Here is a 15,962-nt window from a genome sequence, read left to right as displayed (position 1 = left end):
GCTATCACGAGAAGATCATAGAAAGGAAGAGCAAAGCCTTTTTCTCTCCTTTGCTCTCCGTGGACAAGGAATTTTCTGTTTAATCTTTTTTTTTTTTTCAATCACAAGGAAAATTATTAAATCACATTCCCTAAGACAAAAGCCCGTAGGAGTGAAGTTAAAAGCAGGAAGATGGTAAGCAGTGAGGATTCAAAGCATTCATTTATTTCCATTCCCATACCCCTTTTCTTACCCAAGTTGCCCTGGAAATTTGACAGAAATTGCTTTCTATATAGTTGGAAATGCTCTATTTTATACCTCTGAATCTCCCAAAAGGCATTTCAGTGGCAACAATGGTCTGGGTCATCCATAAGCTTTTCTGTCTCCTCTTCTTGACAATTCTAAGAGCTTCTATGCATGTTTGCTTTGTGATATACTGCACTTCTACTCAGTGCAGGCAGAGGTGAGCTGCAAAATCCCTTCTTTTGGGCTGCTGCATCCTCACTGCCTCGTGGTGGGCAGAGCTGCCCAAGGGACCCACAGTGATGACCAAGTCCAACCCCTGGCACTTCAAAGGGCCACTCCAAACCCTGTGTCTGAGAGCATTGTCCAAACTCTCCTTGAACTCCAGCATCTTGGGGCCGTGCCTACTGCCCTGGGGATGCTGTTCCACACCCACTGCCCTCTGGTGAAGAACCTTTCCCCAACTCATAACTCACAGATTGCCTAGTTTAACTGTATAAACACTGGTGTTCACTTGAGTGAATTTTCTGGCCTATTACTTCACAAATCTACTTTTTCTGATAGCCTACCTTGATTCCTCAGATATTCAAGTTGATGAAGACAAAACAGAACAGGGTAGGAAAGCCATGGCTTTTTCTAAGAGAAGAGCTTTTCCATTTAATGTCGTTTGTTGTTTTGCGTGGAAGGTGTGCGCTAAGCACTCCATCAGCGGTGTCCCTACAGCTGCTACGTCAACAAAGCTTGGGGCACAGGGCAGCCGTGTCATACTAACTAGTTTTCTTTGCAGATCCATTCCATCCTGAGTCTCTTTGTACCCCTGATCTCATTGATTTTATTGGCTGTGCTAATTTAGCAGTCCTTTGGGCTGATGATCATAATTATAACACACAGCTCAGCTTGAGTAAACAGGTTCATTGCAGACCCAGCGTTTTCTGATGTCCAATGGCAAATAAACATACCTTTGACAAGTGGTGCTTCTTAAATGCTTCTCTCTGCTTGCTACAAATCCTGGAGAGCTATTGCAGAATTATGCAGAAAATGGGAGTTATTCTGTATTAAGTTAAGCTCCATATATTTTCTCACATTGCTCTAAAATTTTTGGAAGGCTGAGTTCTTTAGAAGCAGATGGACACTGACAGAATTCAAGATAGCTTTTACCGTGCCTACCCAACTACAGTCTTTTTATTGTTACTAATAAGGTAAATATTTATGTCAGGTTTTTCTTTGACAGCTATCTCAGAGTAACTGTGTCATGCAGTTGGCGGAGCGTGTTTTTAATAAAGACATTTGTTTTAGAGTTCAGTGGTGAAATATAACTGCAGTGCAGAAAGCTGCATATATTATAGACAGTAATTGGTAATAATTATAAAATCCTTTGCCAGAAAATAGTGATGAAAGAGCACTTAGATGAATGACAAATGAACTGTTCAAAGCTCAGGTGATGCCAAAGGTAAGGCTGCAGGGGAAGGTTAATTCACTGTCTCTGTGCACGTGCGCTGCAAGTATTAATGGTCCCCCCCTCCTTGCACCTTGAAGGCTTTCTGCTTCAATCAGTGGGCAACCCCACACTCCCTATTACTTTATGCTTGCCCTTGAAGGAACAAAACCCAACTTCATTAATTGCACTGGGGTTACCGTGTGCTCTGATACAAGCATACATACTCATACCCCAGTATGGCAGCAGAAGCTGGACAAGATCCAGAAGCCCTTATTTGCATCATTACATACTCCTGTCCCAGCCACTCTTCCATTTCCATTAGCTGGAAGGTAGAATGAATAATTGGAAATAACATGCAGTCTGTTCTGAATTAGGACAGGACTTGAAGGCAAGCATTCAAGAGGAAATTATTGGTCCAAGATACGTCTTAAGGATGCAGTGCGTTGGCGTGATCAGTGTTAGGAAACAACTGCTGTGATCAGTTTTAGCAGCATATTCTTCTGTCACTTTTATCCACGCAGCTCTTTGGATAAATACATTTAGTGGGAGTTCTGGGCATACACTGATTCATCCGGCTGCAGCACTTAAACACATCTCAGCAATTTGTACTTCAAACAGTATTTAAACTCAATCTTTTAATTCAGTACAGACATTATTTCTATGGTATCTAATCCAGTGCAAAACTTTCTTCCAGTTTATTTCTAGCTATGATACCAAAAACAGGTTGCAGCCAAAGCATCAAATGCTGTTTTATCTGTTATGGCTTTATTGGTTGAAGATGATACTATGTAGTAGGTCTATTAATGGGGGAAAAACTTTCTTTCCCATAGACAAATATTTAGTACCTGAGCTAACAAGCTCACTTCATAAGAGAGATACTCTGAAGAAGCAATTTCATTGCCGCAGAGTGACTTTACATGTAAGAAAGGGGATGCAGTGAAAACCTCTTTAGGAAAATGTGAATAGAAATACATCATTGCTATTTTTGGATGTGGTCTTGAGATAAGATTCAAGCTGAGAAAGTACATCCTGTTTTTGTTTTATCGGGATGCGACATCTCAGTCTTTTGCCACTGCTGGAGCCTGCAATTAGGGCAGAGTGATTTCCAGCCTCCTTGGCCTTCGCTTGATTTGTGGGCTGTCAGGGTGCAGCCTGAAATGTAACAAACTGATTAACTATATGGAATTTTGGGGCCACAGTATGCTCTATATTTTCCAGTTAACCTTTTTACTAAGTGAGAACCTCCTTTTGGGATGATAGTGCTTGATTAATTATTAGCTCTTATTGATCACCACAGTTATACGAACTCTACGGTATAATTCAGATTTTTTTTTGGCCAAGTAACTTGTCATTGTGAGCTACAGCTTTGCAGAAGAATAATCTGTACAACCATGAGATATATAGCAGCAAAAGTATCAGAAGGAAAAGAAGTATTTCAAGGATTTCCTGCTGTGGCATTATCTCCCTCTCTTTCTTCCTCTGAGAAAGACAGCAGCTGAATTTGCACTCTGTCAAAAAGCTGAGAAGTCAGACTCTTTTGTAGGACCCACCACCATCTCCAGAGCTGTCTGAAAAGCACAAGGTGATACTTTTCCTTACGCCTCAGAGACAGCACACAGCCTAGTAAGGATTTTGTTTTTTTGGTGGAGAGTTTCCCAGAGCAAGTTAACTGTCTGTTTTTAGCTCTACCTTCTGTTAGCATAACAAGACATGCCTCAGTTAGGAGGAGCAGTGACAATTCTACCTGATGTAAACCAGTGTTTACTCTCTCCTTTCCTCGCTGCCCAGACTGAGCTACGGGTACAGAACCATCCCTGTCCTTAAGGAACAAGATGTGTCTGCTAGCGCTGCGGAACTATTTACAAACTGGATGCAACAGGACAGGCAGCTCTCTGAGGTTCAGCGCTCAGGTCTGAGCTACTACTTTTGGCACAGTAATAACATCACTGTCAACAAGTGAACTTTTCCCCCTTTCATCTATTAATTTCTAACAGCCTATCTTTTCTATTACTTAACACTTCTGTATGTGAATAACTACACCGGTGCTCTAGGCAAGCTTCTTGAGTGCTAGGCTTAAATGCTTGGCAGTTCAACTTAAACTCTGGAGGAAATGGATGCATTGAAACATTTTCAAAGCAGGAAGGAAGGTTTCTGCATGTTATAGCTGTGTTGAAGCTGTAGTAGCTATTACTCATTGCAGAGAAGTCTTCAGATGCTGCTGAATGCAGTTCAAGGAAGAGAAGTTCTCAGAATTATTGATGTTCAGGTCAGTAAATGTGTCTGGCATTTATCACTTCAGAGGATGGTCACGCTTTACTTTCCAGGTATGCTGCAACCGAAAACCTTGTGCAACCGCTGCTCACAGAGCAGACATTGAGTCACATTAGCTTCAGACTCACTTTAACTTCACCACTCACATAAAGAAATGCAATTTAGTGTAAGGTTTATAAATACCTTTTAATTGGACCATTACCTGTCTCATCTTTTTGCCACAGAAGCTGGAATTGCCTGTTCCTATTAACACATTGTTTCATGGTTTCATTTAACAACTGTTTTCACCTCAAACTGAGATGGTTTGACATACGCAGTGTTGGCTATCTGGAAATAAGCCCAACTTGAGTTGACGTGGATTGTGCATGTTAGTTAATTGCCAGATGTATTTTGCTTCTTTATCACAAATAAATATTTTTATATGTTAAAATGGTGTGTTTGCATTGAACAGTAAGTTAACTGGATGCCAAATGAATATTAGGTCTGTTTCCTTTTAAATGAAGAAGAATGGATCTCAATATGCAATGAGACTAGTGAACAGCAGTGCTTATTTTTAGATTATGCTTTTAAAGCTAAACACTATCTTTAAGTAGAAGAGGAAGGTGCCATTTCTTTCATTACATTTTTACACTTGATTTCTTCTGGCAGGTTAAGACAGCAACTTTACATGAAATGGATGATTGGATGGAATTTTGTGAATCCTGGCTTCCAGGTTATTTCTTTTCTAATAAATCACAGTGATAGTGGTCTTCTTAAATCATCTCATTAGTCTTCATTTTTGTCTTCTTCTCTTGATTTCACTTTGAAAAGACTCTGCATTAAATAACTCTCATCTTTCTGTTAAAACTAATGGGTGCAACTAACCTCTCCAAACAAGTGAATGACCACTGTCTGATCACTGCCGAAGTTAAGCATTTAGCCTCCAGTGCAACCTAGCTGCAAAAACCTTGTTTTTAAGTCTGGTTATTAGTTCCTGCCCCATAGTGAGGTTCCTTTCTGCCTACCTGAGTACTTAAGAGCTGGGGGTACAGACCCTGCATCCTAGTGCTGCAGCCAGTTCTGCGGCAATCCCTAGGTAATTCACTTCACTTGTGCTTGTGGTACAAATGCTTCACTGAGGTTGTGAGTGCAAATGAAACTTTAAAGCTACCTTTGTTCTACTTTCAGCACAGGCAGTAGACTTCTCCAACTACCTCTGGACCTTACCCAGAAGGCTTTCCATTTACATACCCATGCTTTTTTCCCATTCCTTTTGTTACTAAAAATCAAATATTTAATCATTTACAGGGATTCTTTTCAGATTTCTAGATGGATGAGTAGACATAAATCAAATTATGGGTACTTGCTGGCAATCATATGGACTTGATCTGCCTAATAAGAGGAGCATGAATTAATTCAGGTTAATGTTTAATAACCCAGGAAAAGAATTCTTTTTGGTACTCTGCAAACAAAACTCTTCTGGTGTCTGGGGATTAAGTTAGGCTGAATAGTTCGTGAATTGCTCTTCTCATTCTCTTTTATTCCCACCTTGCTTTCCCTTGAGAATGGCAAAATGAAATCTGCACAGGTCTCAGATTTTCACTAAAACTTCAATCTGTTTCTGTCAGACTGCCTTTTTTCAGGAGTTAGGGAAGCACTGAGCATCCTCTGATTTATTTTCCTTTGAGCTTGTCTAGATGCAAAACTAAAAAAGAAAGTTTTGTATTAGACACTCTTGTATTATTTCCAGAAATAACATAACATGGAAAAGAAAAGCTAAAATCTGGGGTGACTTTCTGGTTCATCTGAAGAGCAATAGTCCAGCATCTCCTTTGCTATTGCTGTATGCCTGCCTTGACTTAGTAAAAATGAGTCCAGCTACCTGCAATACACAGCTGATTGCAGGGTTCCAAATCGGTCCCACAAGAAACACTGAATGGGGAGACTGTTCTAAAGATCATCTGCTAATTGATAATGTTTGAAGGCATAAAAACAGGTTTAGAGACCAGCTTTCAGCAACTGCTGCCAACCAGTGAGGGATACTTGAACCATCAGACACAAAGGGCACTTTTTTTTTCCCCAACTAAATCAATACCTCCAAACCTACAAAGTGGCTTTTGATCTTGCCAAACACCCTACAAGTGGCACTGACTCTTCAGTACTCATGCTAAGAAAGTCATGACTTCTACAGAGCAGCTTGGAAACATCCACCACCCAGTGTATCCTCCTTTGGTAACTTTTAAGAGCAATTACTTTATTCTAGGTATGAAATTCCTCATCCATTGTTGCGAAGATCTAATGATGTGGTAAAATTTCTCTTGCTTATATTTCCATTCACTGAAGTATTGACCCTGCTGTACTCTATATTGATGGATAAAACTACAGCTTTAGTTTGAGCATTGCAATCTCACAGCTGTTCCTCCTTTGAAGTGCTGGGCTCTGATACACTGAGGGTAATCCAGCCTAGGACACAATACAGCTAAGAGGCGCCTGAAGACTATTACACTGTTTTCTCTTGCTTGGTCTAGGATTTTATGAAAAGCAGCAAGAACTGCTGGCACGAGGTGGGCACTGCCAGCAGTGCAGACTCTAGAGATCAAGAAAATGGATGATTCTGCATACACCATCTTTATTATGAAAGCATTTCTTGGAAGATGGGAGAGTGGGACAAAGAAGTAGTGCAAAAAATATTTCATCGGTTTGGAATTTTTGAAAGAAGTATATATCTTCTTTTGCTTAGGATTGTACCAGATGGTATTTCCTGGTTTTTAACAAATTTAAGAGATGTCCTACTGAATCAGACCAGTGGTCTGTGTAGTATTGCCTTTGATGGTACAATGGAGATGCTATTTAGGGAGAGCATGTGAGCCATCGCTCATGTGCCTCTGCTGATCCTAATTCCCCAGAATCCATGAAATTGAATTAGGAATGTTACAGCATGATTTTGAAGTTAAAGTAGATTATTCCAAAATATTTCAAGCAACAGAAAAGGATAAATCTGCTTAATTTCAATATTGTATCTTTTTTTTTTTTTTTTTTTTTTTTTTGCAAGCCCATCCACCCCTCTGGATAAATAAAACCTATTGATGTGAGCATTGTAAACATTATTTTGGGATGACTGTAACAAGTGCAACATTTTGTCTCTTACTTTTCACAGTTACTGATCACTCTCAGCCACTCAAGTGTACCTTCGCATTAACTGCTGTCATCAGGGCATTCTGGAAGCCAGTGTACCACAGGTGGCCAGTGGATAGCTGAAAGCTGTCACCTACTACACAGGTGGGAGATGTGAGTTCTGTGGGCTCTCAAGGTAATGTTGAGAACTTATAGCTCTAAACTAGCAGAAATCTGAGTTGTAGGTATTTTTATGTTATTTTCAGTTGGCACTGGTTCAACTAGTGAATTACCATTAGTTGTCATTGAATCACTGATGAATTCATGTCCTTTTAAATTATTTTTGAATGTGTGCCTACAAGCTCTAGCAGGCTTCTTCAAGTAATATAAATGAATAAATCAACAATAGGTATCCACAGAACTATTACACTCGGGAGCACAAATGGCTCAGTAAGAAAGCACTTATTTAATATTAAATATTTGTTTTAAGCTTCTTGCACTTTCAGTATAACTAACTCTTTATCTGTTGTTAAAATGCTTATCTTTATGTGATAGGCAAGGAATGGTTATCTATGTGAAAGCTTAGGGTATGTGGAGAAGAGCTTGAGAGCTCTGTTAGTTAAAAATGAACTCAGGGATATGAAACAAATAGAGATACATTACTCATGTTTGCTGTAGGTTTTCCTTCCTTTCCTTTCCTTTCTTCCTTTCCTTCTTTCTTTCATCTGAGTGGCTGGGAGAAAATGACATGATTACAGCTAATTATAAGGAATCCTTATAAGTAATCAACATAGGCTAACAGAAAGCTCAGAGAGTTCCACCAGCAGTTTGCTCTGTCCTTAGGAGGCAATGAGACCTTGTAATAGTTACATTATTTCTTGGCATATGAAAAAAATACGTCATGTTTCTTAGTAAATGCATCTGATATGGTTCTGAGAACCAAGGCTGTAGTGAAAAGCAATAAGCTTTCAGTACTTGTGCATAGGTTCTAGGACTACAGAACATCTTTTTTTTTTTTCCCTTACGTTCAAAAATGTCACTCAAACACAGAACTTAGTAAGGAAATGGTTTCATCTTGCTTTATGCGCACACAGAGAGGGAAAATAAATCAATATAGACCTTAGAAAGAAACAACTAGGTGAGGATTTTGGAGGGAGGAAGACATTACAGAAGTTAGTAACTGTTGCCTTCATTGGTTAGTGATATTGAGAAACACTGAAGCACAGATGGTCACCTTTAGAAAGGTTTGGGTCTGTTACTCCCTGTACTGTTGGATGTGCTGCACTTGATGGTTTTGTGAATTATCAGGGAGTGAGAATGTGTCAATTACTTGCTTCACGGGCTACCTGATGTGTGCAGTGATGCTGATTTTGGTGCTTAACAGAAGTGCCTGGTGGAGAACAGAAAAGCAGGTACACTGAACTAATTCCAAAATGCTGCTAGGAGGCCGCCAGTGCAAGTGCATGGGCTGGAATGCATTTCCCTGGAAGCATTGCCTAGGCAGGAATGTGACCTGTACAGTAAGCAGGTCCTCAGAAGAAATGAACCTGAGACAAATTCCCTGTACCTAAATAGAGAGGAAGAAATAAATGGGGGATGATTTTAAAATGTTTAAACCTTCTTTAAAAAATATGCAACAAAAATTATTTCAAATTGTTTTGTATCTGTTTTTGGACTCCCATTTAGCTCTATTCTACATACATTCCACATACAGGTATGAATGATAGTTGAATTGAATCCATTCTATTGGGAACTGGTTAAATTTAATATGTTATTTTATATTTGAAAATGCTGAGAAGTGCAATTTTAGAAACTTATGCAAAACATGGTAAGTTGATGGAAAACTGTGTACAATGCATTTATTGTGTTTGTGTGTGTATACGGAGGACATATAAACAATTTGTAAAGAAACTCAGAAGAGGGTGGTGATGGCTGAGTCCTGACAGGGAGCCCCTGGAAGAGGGAGAGAGCTGGTATGAAGGGAGGCTGTTGGCTGAGCTGAACATCCTTCTCACTGCTGGTTCTTGAGGCAAAAATTGCTGACTGCTGTCTGTGCAAGTGTTCTGGAAATCGTGATGAAATATGCAGCTGGTCACTGAATTTCTATTTGTTCTTTCCTCTTATTTCTGTTGTGGAATCTTCAGTTCTGTTTTTCTTTTGTCTTAAAAATTGCAGCTATCTGTAGTGTGAACACTTTCCTCTTTCATGTAGACAAGGAATTTAGTAACAGCTCATTTAAATAATACATTTAGCAATGTATTACTGTATAACCAAGATGTTATAATTGCAATATAATCAAAAGAGTAAGGCAAAGCAAACAGGGATCACAAAAGAGAATAAGTAGAAGAGCTTACCCTTGGGTTGAGCTCACTAGAAGATATCAAAGAGGAGGATCTCCAGAAGAGATCCTTCCCCTCTGGTAGCCAGCTCTTAAATAGGTCCAGGAGGGGTGGAGCCTGGCTCCACCCCTTCCGGTAGCACAGGTGAATTGCCTTCACCTGTGCTCCTCTGGCTGACTCATGGCTCACCTCAGGTGATCAATCAGAGGTTCAGGCCGTGACTCAGCAGTTGCCATACAATTACGTAGAATTATTAAAGACTTTTTTTTTTCCTTATGAAATAGTGCTAGAAATACTTCTGTATCAAGCAATGATCTGTGCAAATATATTTACAAGACAGAGCCAGCCAAGTGCTGTGTGTTGGAGAATAGAAGCTGTTCAGTATCAGAGTGGCTGGGTCAAACCACATTTCTGCAGCTGACTACATTCGGGAACTTCTTACCACTACTGACCCATTTGGAAGTATGATCCAAACCTTCAGAGGTTGAACACTGTTGTGACTGTCCTTGCCTGCCAGCTGCTTTTTTGCCTTTGCAGCAGGTTTTTGCATGCTGCAGTCCATCGAGCAGAGGCATGGGGCAATCGAGGTGCACTGATGTTGGACTGAACTGCCATCCCAAGGCAGGAATTTCTGTGTGTTTCTAACATGGTGACTAGACTTAATCCATTGTATGGATGCTCAGAACTATGTGATGGGATTGAACTTCCTCAAGGAAAAGCCCTTCTTGGGAATCTCCTGTGGTAGTGTGTATCTGCAGAGCCCCAGATGTGTGACTAGCGATGACAGGCAATAACTAAGAAGCATGTTAAAAATAGCTAGTCAATTTAACATCAGCATCAGAATGCCATTATTGACTGTGCTGAGCAAATCCCTTCAACATTTAATTAAAGTGGAAGAGAAGCACTAAAAAAAGCAGAAAAGCCAAAAGCAAAAACAGGATTATAAGAAAATCTTGTGAATTTTTTTTCTTCTCTACAGTCTTCAACAGCTTCAGACCTAATAATTACTCACTAGCCTGGAGCCCACTTTATCTCGTACTATCATCTTTGTTACCAAGTAGTGTCTCAGAACACAAAAACCTTAATTCTTGACAGGTTCCCCAGATGCTAAATTATTGCCAGTTACTACTTGTAGAAAAGACCTTCTTTCTACAAGTAGAATCGCTGCTCGCTGCTCTTTCTGTAAAGCTAGACTGCAATCAGGAAAGGTTAATAGCTTGTGAAGTGCCTCCATTGAAGCTTTTCTTCTTTTGCATGGCAGGTGGAATTCTTGCCCTGTCAGAGCTGTTGAATAGGAAGCAGAAGCATTGCTTTATGCTGTACTGTACTCCTGGTTTTCTTTAACAGGCATGCCATCATACTTAAAGAGGACTTTCTCTTATGCACCACTACGAGTGCTGTGTTTCCCTGAACATTAACAAGGCTATCACATATTTAACCTCCAGGGACTCTAGCCAAGAAGACAATTGGTCTTTCTCAATAGTTCTGGTCTGTTCTCCAATTTGTAGTGATTATATGTTTGATAAATATACCTCCTTCTTTTACCCAACATTGGCACCAAAAGGTCTGATCCTGCCTTCTCAATTTCAAGATCATCTTGAAATTTGAACAGGGCAAATGATTTTAGGGTCGGTGAAAAGAAAAATATGTCCTCATACACATAAACTCTGTAGGAAGGCAGGTGGTGGTTTCCGACCTTTGTGTACCCCTGCTGATACAGCTGTGTTCATCCAAGTGCAGATGAAGGTATGTCCCAGAAGGGTCTAGAGTGCAAATGTTAAATGCTTTCTAGTGACTGAAGGACTGCAGGACTTGGATTCTTAAGGGAACTCAAGGAGGGCTGAGCAGGAGCAGGTCTCTGCACTGTGATTGGGAGCCACCAGGGGATTCAAGGGGAGTTGAATCTCTACTAATGTTTAGCTCTGACCTGCCATTCATCCCTTGTAGCTAGCAGGACCACCCTCTGCTACTTATATCTTGGAAAGCAGTGCAAACTGAAGTCATATAAAGAAGAAAGATGAATGCTTTAGAAATCACTTTCAGACATCAGAAAACTGGGGTGGAGAAGACCAGGAAGGGACATGGAGCTGAGGGCAATGGTGTGCTGCTACACTTCTGCTTGTCCAGTGAGCTCAGTGCTGCTGGAGGCCTGACTTTTAAACCTGGTTCAGCAGTTGTTTTGAGTTTGGGCAGGGATGCACAGTGGGATTTGGGGTATTGTACCTCACAGTGGGTAGTGAGTTTGGACTTAATGCAACATTAGGACTGGCTTTAAGTATTCACTGAGCTATAGTTTAGCTAGGGTCTTATCAAAGCTAAAAGTACTGCCTGTACATGCATTTCTGCTGCGTTACTAAAGAAGTCATCATCTGAGAGTACAACAGGACTGCCATCGTTTATGGCAGGTGTCTTGGTAACTCCGTAATTAAAAATAAATTATGTTTGGTCCTTAAATAGGAATAACATTAAATGGAATGCCTGCTTAATCTGCTAGGTCTGCCACAAAGAAATGACACTACGAGAAGTGTGAATGACTGATATCCTCTTTCTTTCCCCTCCCTGTTCTAATTACAAACGATGGCACTCACTGTGTCCCTTGTGAATGCCCAGAATTGGTGCAGCAGGGGAAATGCAAGCTTCCTTACGCTGCAGTCTGTTCATTAGCATCGATTTCTGAGGCACTGCCCCTAAGGATGAGCAGATGATTCTTTTTCAGATTCCCATGATCCCAGCTTATAATAGACTATTAAAAATAACTTGTAAACCTTCAGTGTAAGTTCTGCAAGAATCAGAGATTCAAGAATTTGAGATTTGAGCTTCTTGCAACCCACCTTTCCACGAAGCATTAAAGCCCAAACAGCCACACCTACTTGGTGCCTGTCCTGTATGTAGCCCTTGTTTAAATCTGTGCCTTCAGACTGCTCATCTATTGTGGCAGGCATTCATTATCTTCTTGACTTTGTTCTTTTTTTTCTTCTGGTGCCATTGACTCCGGTATGAAAGCTGATACTACTAAAAATAAAAACGCCATATTTCATATATGGAAAAAGCTGTCATTTATTTGCAGTTGCAGTACTCTGGTAAAGATTATATGATTCAGAATTTGTTTGGTGCTTTTTATCTTTCCCCTGAGTTAGGTTTGCTTTTGTGGTGCCGTGTAAAAACAATACTACCACCACACTTACACAGTCCTCTTCATAAAGAAGAATAGGAAATGGATTAATTCATCTAACTGGGTTTGATCTGATTTGCAGTGTCTTTTATTAACTCGGGGCACAGGAACCCATAATGAGCAGCAGTGAAAAGTGTTCAGATATCCTGAAAGTCCAATGTTAATTATAATTACAAAAACTGCACCTGGGACACTTCTCCTGATTTATTTTTTTGCTATCTTCCTCCTTTTAAAAAATGGCCATCTGAAGGAAGAAAAACATTTCAGACCAAGTAATTTGAAGGACAAATCATACCATGTGCGTATTAATGGCAAAGAGTGAGAAAACAACTCGTAGGTGAGCCGTAGTTTTGACAGGTCTTCATTCACATACCTCAAGTATCTACTTTTAGATAGCATAAAAATTTGTACAGAATTACGAGATACTTTCTAAAAAGGGTGGAATATATCATTAAGGACATTTTGTAGCATAGTTTGATCACTTTCTATTGACACTGGAGTGGATGGCTTGTTTTCAGTACAAGCTTGCTCTCAAGCTTTGTTCCATAAGAAGCAGACAATAAATGTGTCCGTGTGTTTTTATGCAGTCGCTCCATTTTAAAGTCTGGAATTTCATTTTTTGAAAATGTTCTCTATTCCTCTATAGGCTTTATTCCAGATGCTGTGCAGGCAGGCTGGTTCACATCCCCACGGTACAGAGAACAGAAAAAGACGGCTTCTTTACCCATCTTGCTGAAGATAGACCTGCCTGTAGTATGTGGCTTCATGCCCAGCTCTGCTGGAGCTGGCTGGTGCATTGCAAGGCTTGCCAAAATTATGCACAATAACAAGCTCCAATCTACATAACACCTGGCCTGTACAAACCAGGTCATTACGAACTTGATCCAAGCTGTCATTCAAGTAGCTTTGTTATTCTCTTCTTAGTCCAAGCCAGTCATCCACAAGGAAGAACTGGCTTAATGCTTCCAACACTTGCAGTGCTTGGGTACTGGTTTCCTTTCTTTGAGTTCTGCAAAGCAGGCCCACTCCATGTAACAGGAGGATCAGAAATAGCAGAAGTAAGAAGAGACAACAAGTGATAGGGGCTGAAGAAAAATAAAAGCCGAAGAGGTTACTCCTTGTTTTGCTATCTGTTCTGAGCTCCTTCATACTCTATGTCTGTGTTATATTTTCCTGTTACTGCTGCTTGGTTTTTTTACTTCAACTCTTCTACTCAAATTAGAAAAGCACACTTATCTCCCGTATTTACTTCCTGCTTTTTTCCTACCTGTCTTTCAGGTAACAGACATTCCTCCACACAGTCCTTGAGGAACGCTGAAATTTCAAGGAAGAGAATCAAAGGCACAACGCTTGCAATGAAGGGAGCCGGCACTCAGCCTGCTGCTGGACAGACCTCTCATCTCCCTCTCGTGCTGCCTCTGCTGTGGATCAGTGCTGCAGGGGCTCAGGCTGCCATTCTCAGACACTACACCAGCGGCATTAATGCAGCCGGGGCACTGACAAGCTGAGCTAAGACTTGCAGCAGCGCTGCTTCAACTCAAAGTAACGTGTGGTGCAAAAAAAAAAAGTCTCTTCTTGGCAGAGGACAACACAAAGCTGTAAGAGGGCAAACAGATGGGGACTGCCTCTACCCTGGTCAGGAAAAATAGAAGTGTCGTTTGTGAAAAACCCCTGGCATTTCAAGAGCTGCATTCCATTGTGTCAGACAAAATGAGACCTTTCACAGCTTACCGATGGGTGGGTGAGCAGTGAAGCTGGGGCTGGCCCAGCCCAGGTGAGCGCCCTCTGGCACTGACTGCAGGGCACTCAGACTCGTGCTCTCTGGCCTCGTGCACCTCCTGGAGAAATCTGTTTTCAAAAAAGTCACCTTTGAGGAAGCATTTCTGCATGGCAAGTACAACTTCTATCAGGAAAGCTGCTTGAAGCGCTCCTGATCAGATGGTGTGTGCTTTCTGATGGGCTTTTCTTTCTCGGGTGACTTCCAGGAAGATGTCTTGTCATCAGTGAGAGCAATGGGCACAGCTGGAAGCAGGAAACCCACCTTTCAGTGCTGGATAGTGACTGTATGCCCTATGCTATATATCATCATCTCTCTGCCTCCATTTCCGTTCTGCTTCCTATTTCTCTCCTTTGTAAGACAGATGCACACTTATTTATTTCACCGAGCACCATGCAGTCCTGGTGTCATTTGGCATCTGTGGATGCTACAGTAATAGGAATAGTCATTACAAAGCATTTTCTGATATTAAACAAATTACATAAAGAGAAAATAAAGTACAAAACACAAGTGGTAACTCACAGAAATCATTATGTACATTGTTCTTGTTGGAAAACCTATCTGAATGTCAGTGAGCTGAATGTCAGACGCTGGATGGGGTGTCCTGGGGTGCAGGCGAGTGCCAAAGCGAGTGGTAAGGCCTGGCTGGCATTCCAACACAGGAGCCTTGGGTCAATGCTGCCACGTCTCTCTCTCAGTAGTCATAATTCGCTTCACACTCTACACAGTGTGAGAGTGAACCCTTCGTGAGAATGCAGAAATAAGATGTGTGAAAAAGTGAATAAATATTGCAGTAATTTCATTGTGTGTACTTGGTAAGTTGGATACACGCATTAATTTTTCCTGAATAATCCTTCAATTTAGAGACTGCTTTACAAAACAATGTCGGTGGCAGTGAATAATGCCTATTTGAATTTCTAAGCAGGGCCGATAGGCTGAGATCGTTCAGTCTGTGCATTTAAAAAGTGATGGATTCAGTACCACCCTTCCTCCTCTTCCTGCAATCAATAAATATTCCCTTCCTAATCGCCGGCCTCAGCCGTTTGGCCACGTCCTGCACTGATTGGATTCCAGAAGCTAGCAGATGACTGCGATGACTTGGAAAGTCAGTGGGACAGCGCTCCCCGGGCACGGCTCGCAGCGTTGGCGATCGCCTCAGGTGCGGGCACGGCGTCTGACCACCGCGTGAGCGACTTCGGGGCTGCGTGAACCTGCCGTCAGAACGCGGCGCAGAGCGTTTGATAAGGCGTGTGCAGAACTCGGTCTCCTTTTAGCCTACGCGTCTAAAACAACTTTCCACAGGACCTCCGAGATGGCCGGGGCCTCCCTCCCGGACAACCGCCCTCGGCGCGGAGCCGGGCAGCGCCGCCCGCCCCGGAGCCGCACGGCAGAGGGCGTCAGACGGCGGCGGTAGCTCCGGCGGAGCCGAGCCCGGTCGGCGTGTCAGGGCCGGGATGGGCGGGCGGCAGCCGAGCCTCCATCTTCGCTCCGCCCGCCCGAGGCAGCGCGTCCCTCCGCGCCGAGCGCGCGCTCCGCCCGCGGCAGCGCCCGGCGCCGCCCCGACCGCCCGGGCTCGCCCGCGGCGCCGGCTCCGCAGAGCTGCCCGCTGCAGCGCTCCCAGCCCGCGCTGGGCTGCCAGCAGGTGCGGCG

At 42.0% G+C, this 15,962-nt stretch overlaps 1 protein-coding gene and 1 long non-coding RNA gene across 6 annotated transcripts in view; both read left to right on the top strand.

The window, feature by feature from the left end:
- The window catches only part of LOC122183663, a 31,794-nt gene extending 16,680 nt beyond the window's left edge, over nt 1-15,114 (top strand). The window contains exons 1-4 of one of the 4 annotated variants that reach the window (XR_006180310.1): nt 3,500-3,570; nt 4,580-4,643; nt 7,068-7,189; nt 13,814-15,114. This is a non-coding gene — a long non-coding RNA (uncharacterized LOC122183663). Of the gene's footprint in view, nt 1-3,499; nt 3,571-4,579; nt 4,644-7,067; nt 7,221-13,813 lie in introns of those variants that run through there. The other 3 variants (XR_006180313.1, XR_006180311.1, XR_006180312.1) reach the window with 3 other exon arrangements.
- A 266-nt stretch (nt 15,115-15,380) lies between these two features.
- Nucleotides 15,381-15,962, top strand: part of THSD7B (thrombospondin type 1 domain containing 7B) — a 292,733-nt gene continuing 292,151 nt past the window's right edge. Inside the window, exon 1 of one of the 2 annotated variants that reach the window (XM_042877909.1) lies at nt 15,381-15,471. The gene's annotated coding sequence lies outside the window, so the exon portion shown is untranslated. Of the gene's footprint in view, nt 15,472-15,894; nt 15,955-15,962 lie in introns of those variants that run through there. The other variant, XM_042877908.1, reaches the window with a different exon arrangement.

This window comes from Lagopus leucura, unplaced genomic scaffold (assembly GCF_019238085.1).
Source record: "Lagopus leucura isolate 7727_CA_CO unplaced genomic scaffold, USGS_WTPT01 Super-Scaffold_100019, whole genome shotgun sequence".
NCBI classification, from domain to species: domain Eukaryota; kingdom Metazoa; phylum Chordata; class Aves; order Galliformes; family Phasianidae; genus Lagopus; species Lagopus leucura.
This window is presented reverse-complemented; position numbering and strand designations above follow the sequence as displayed.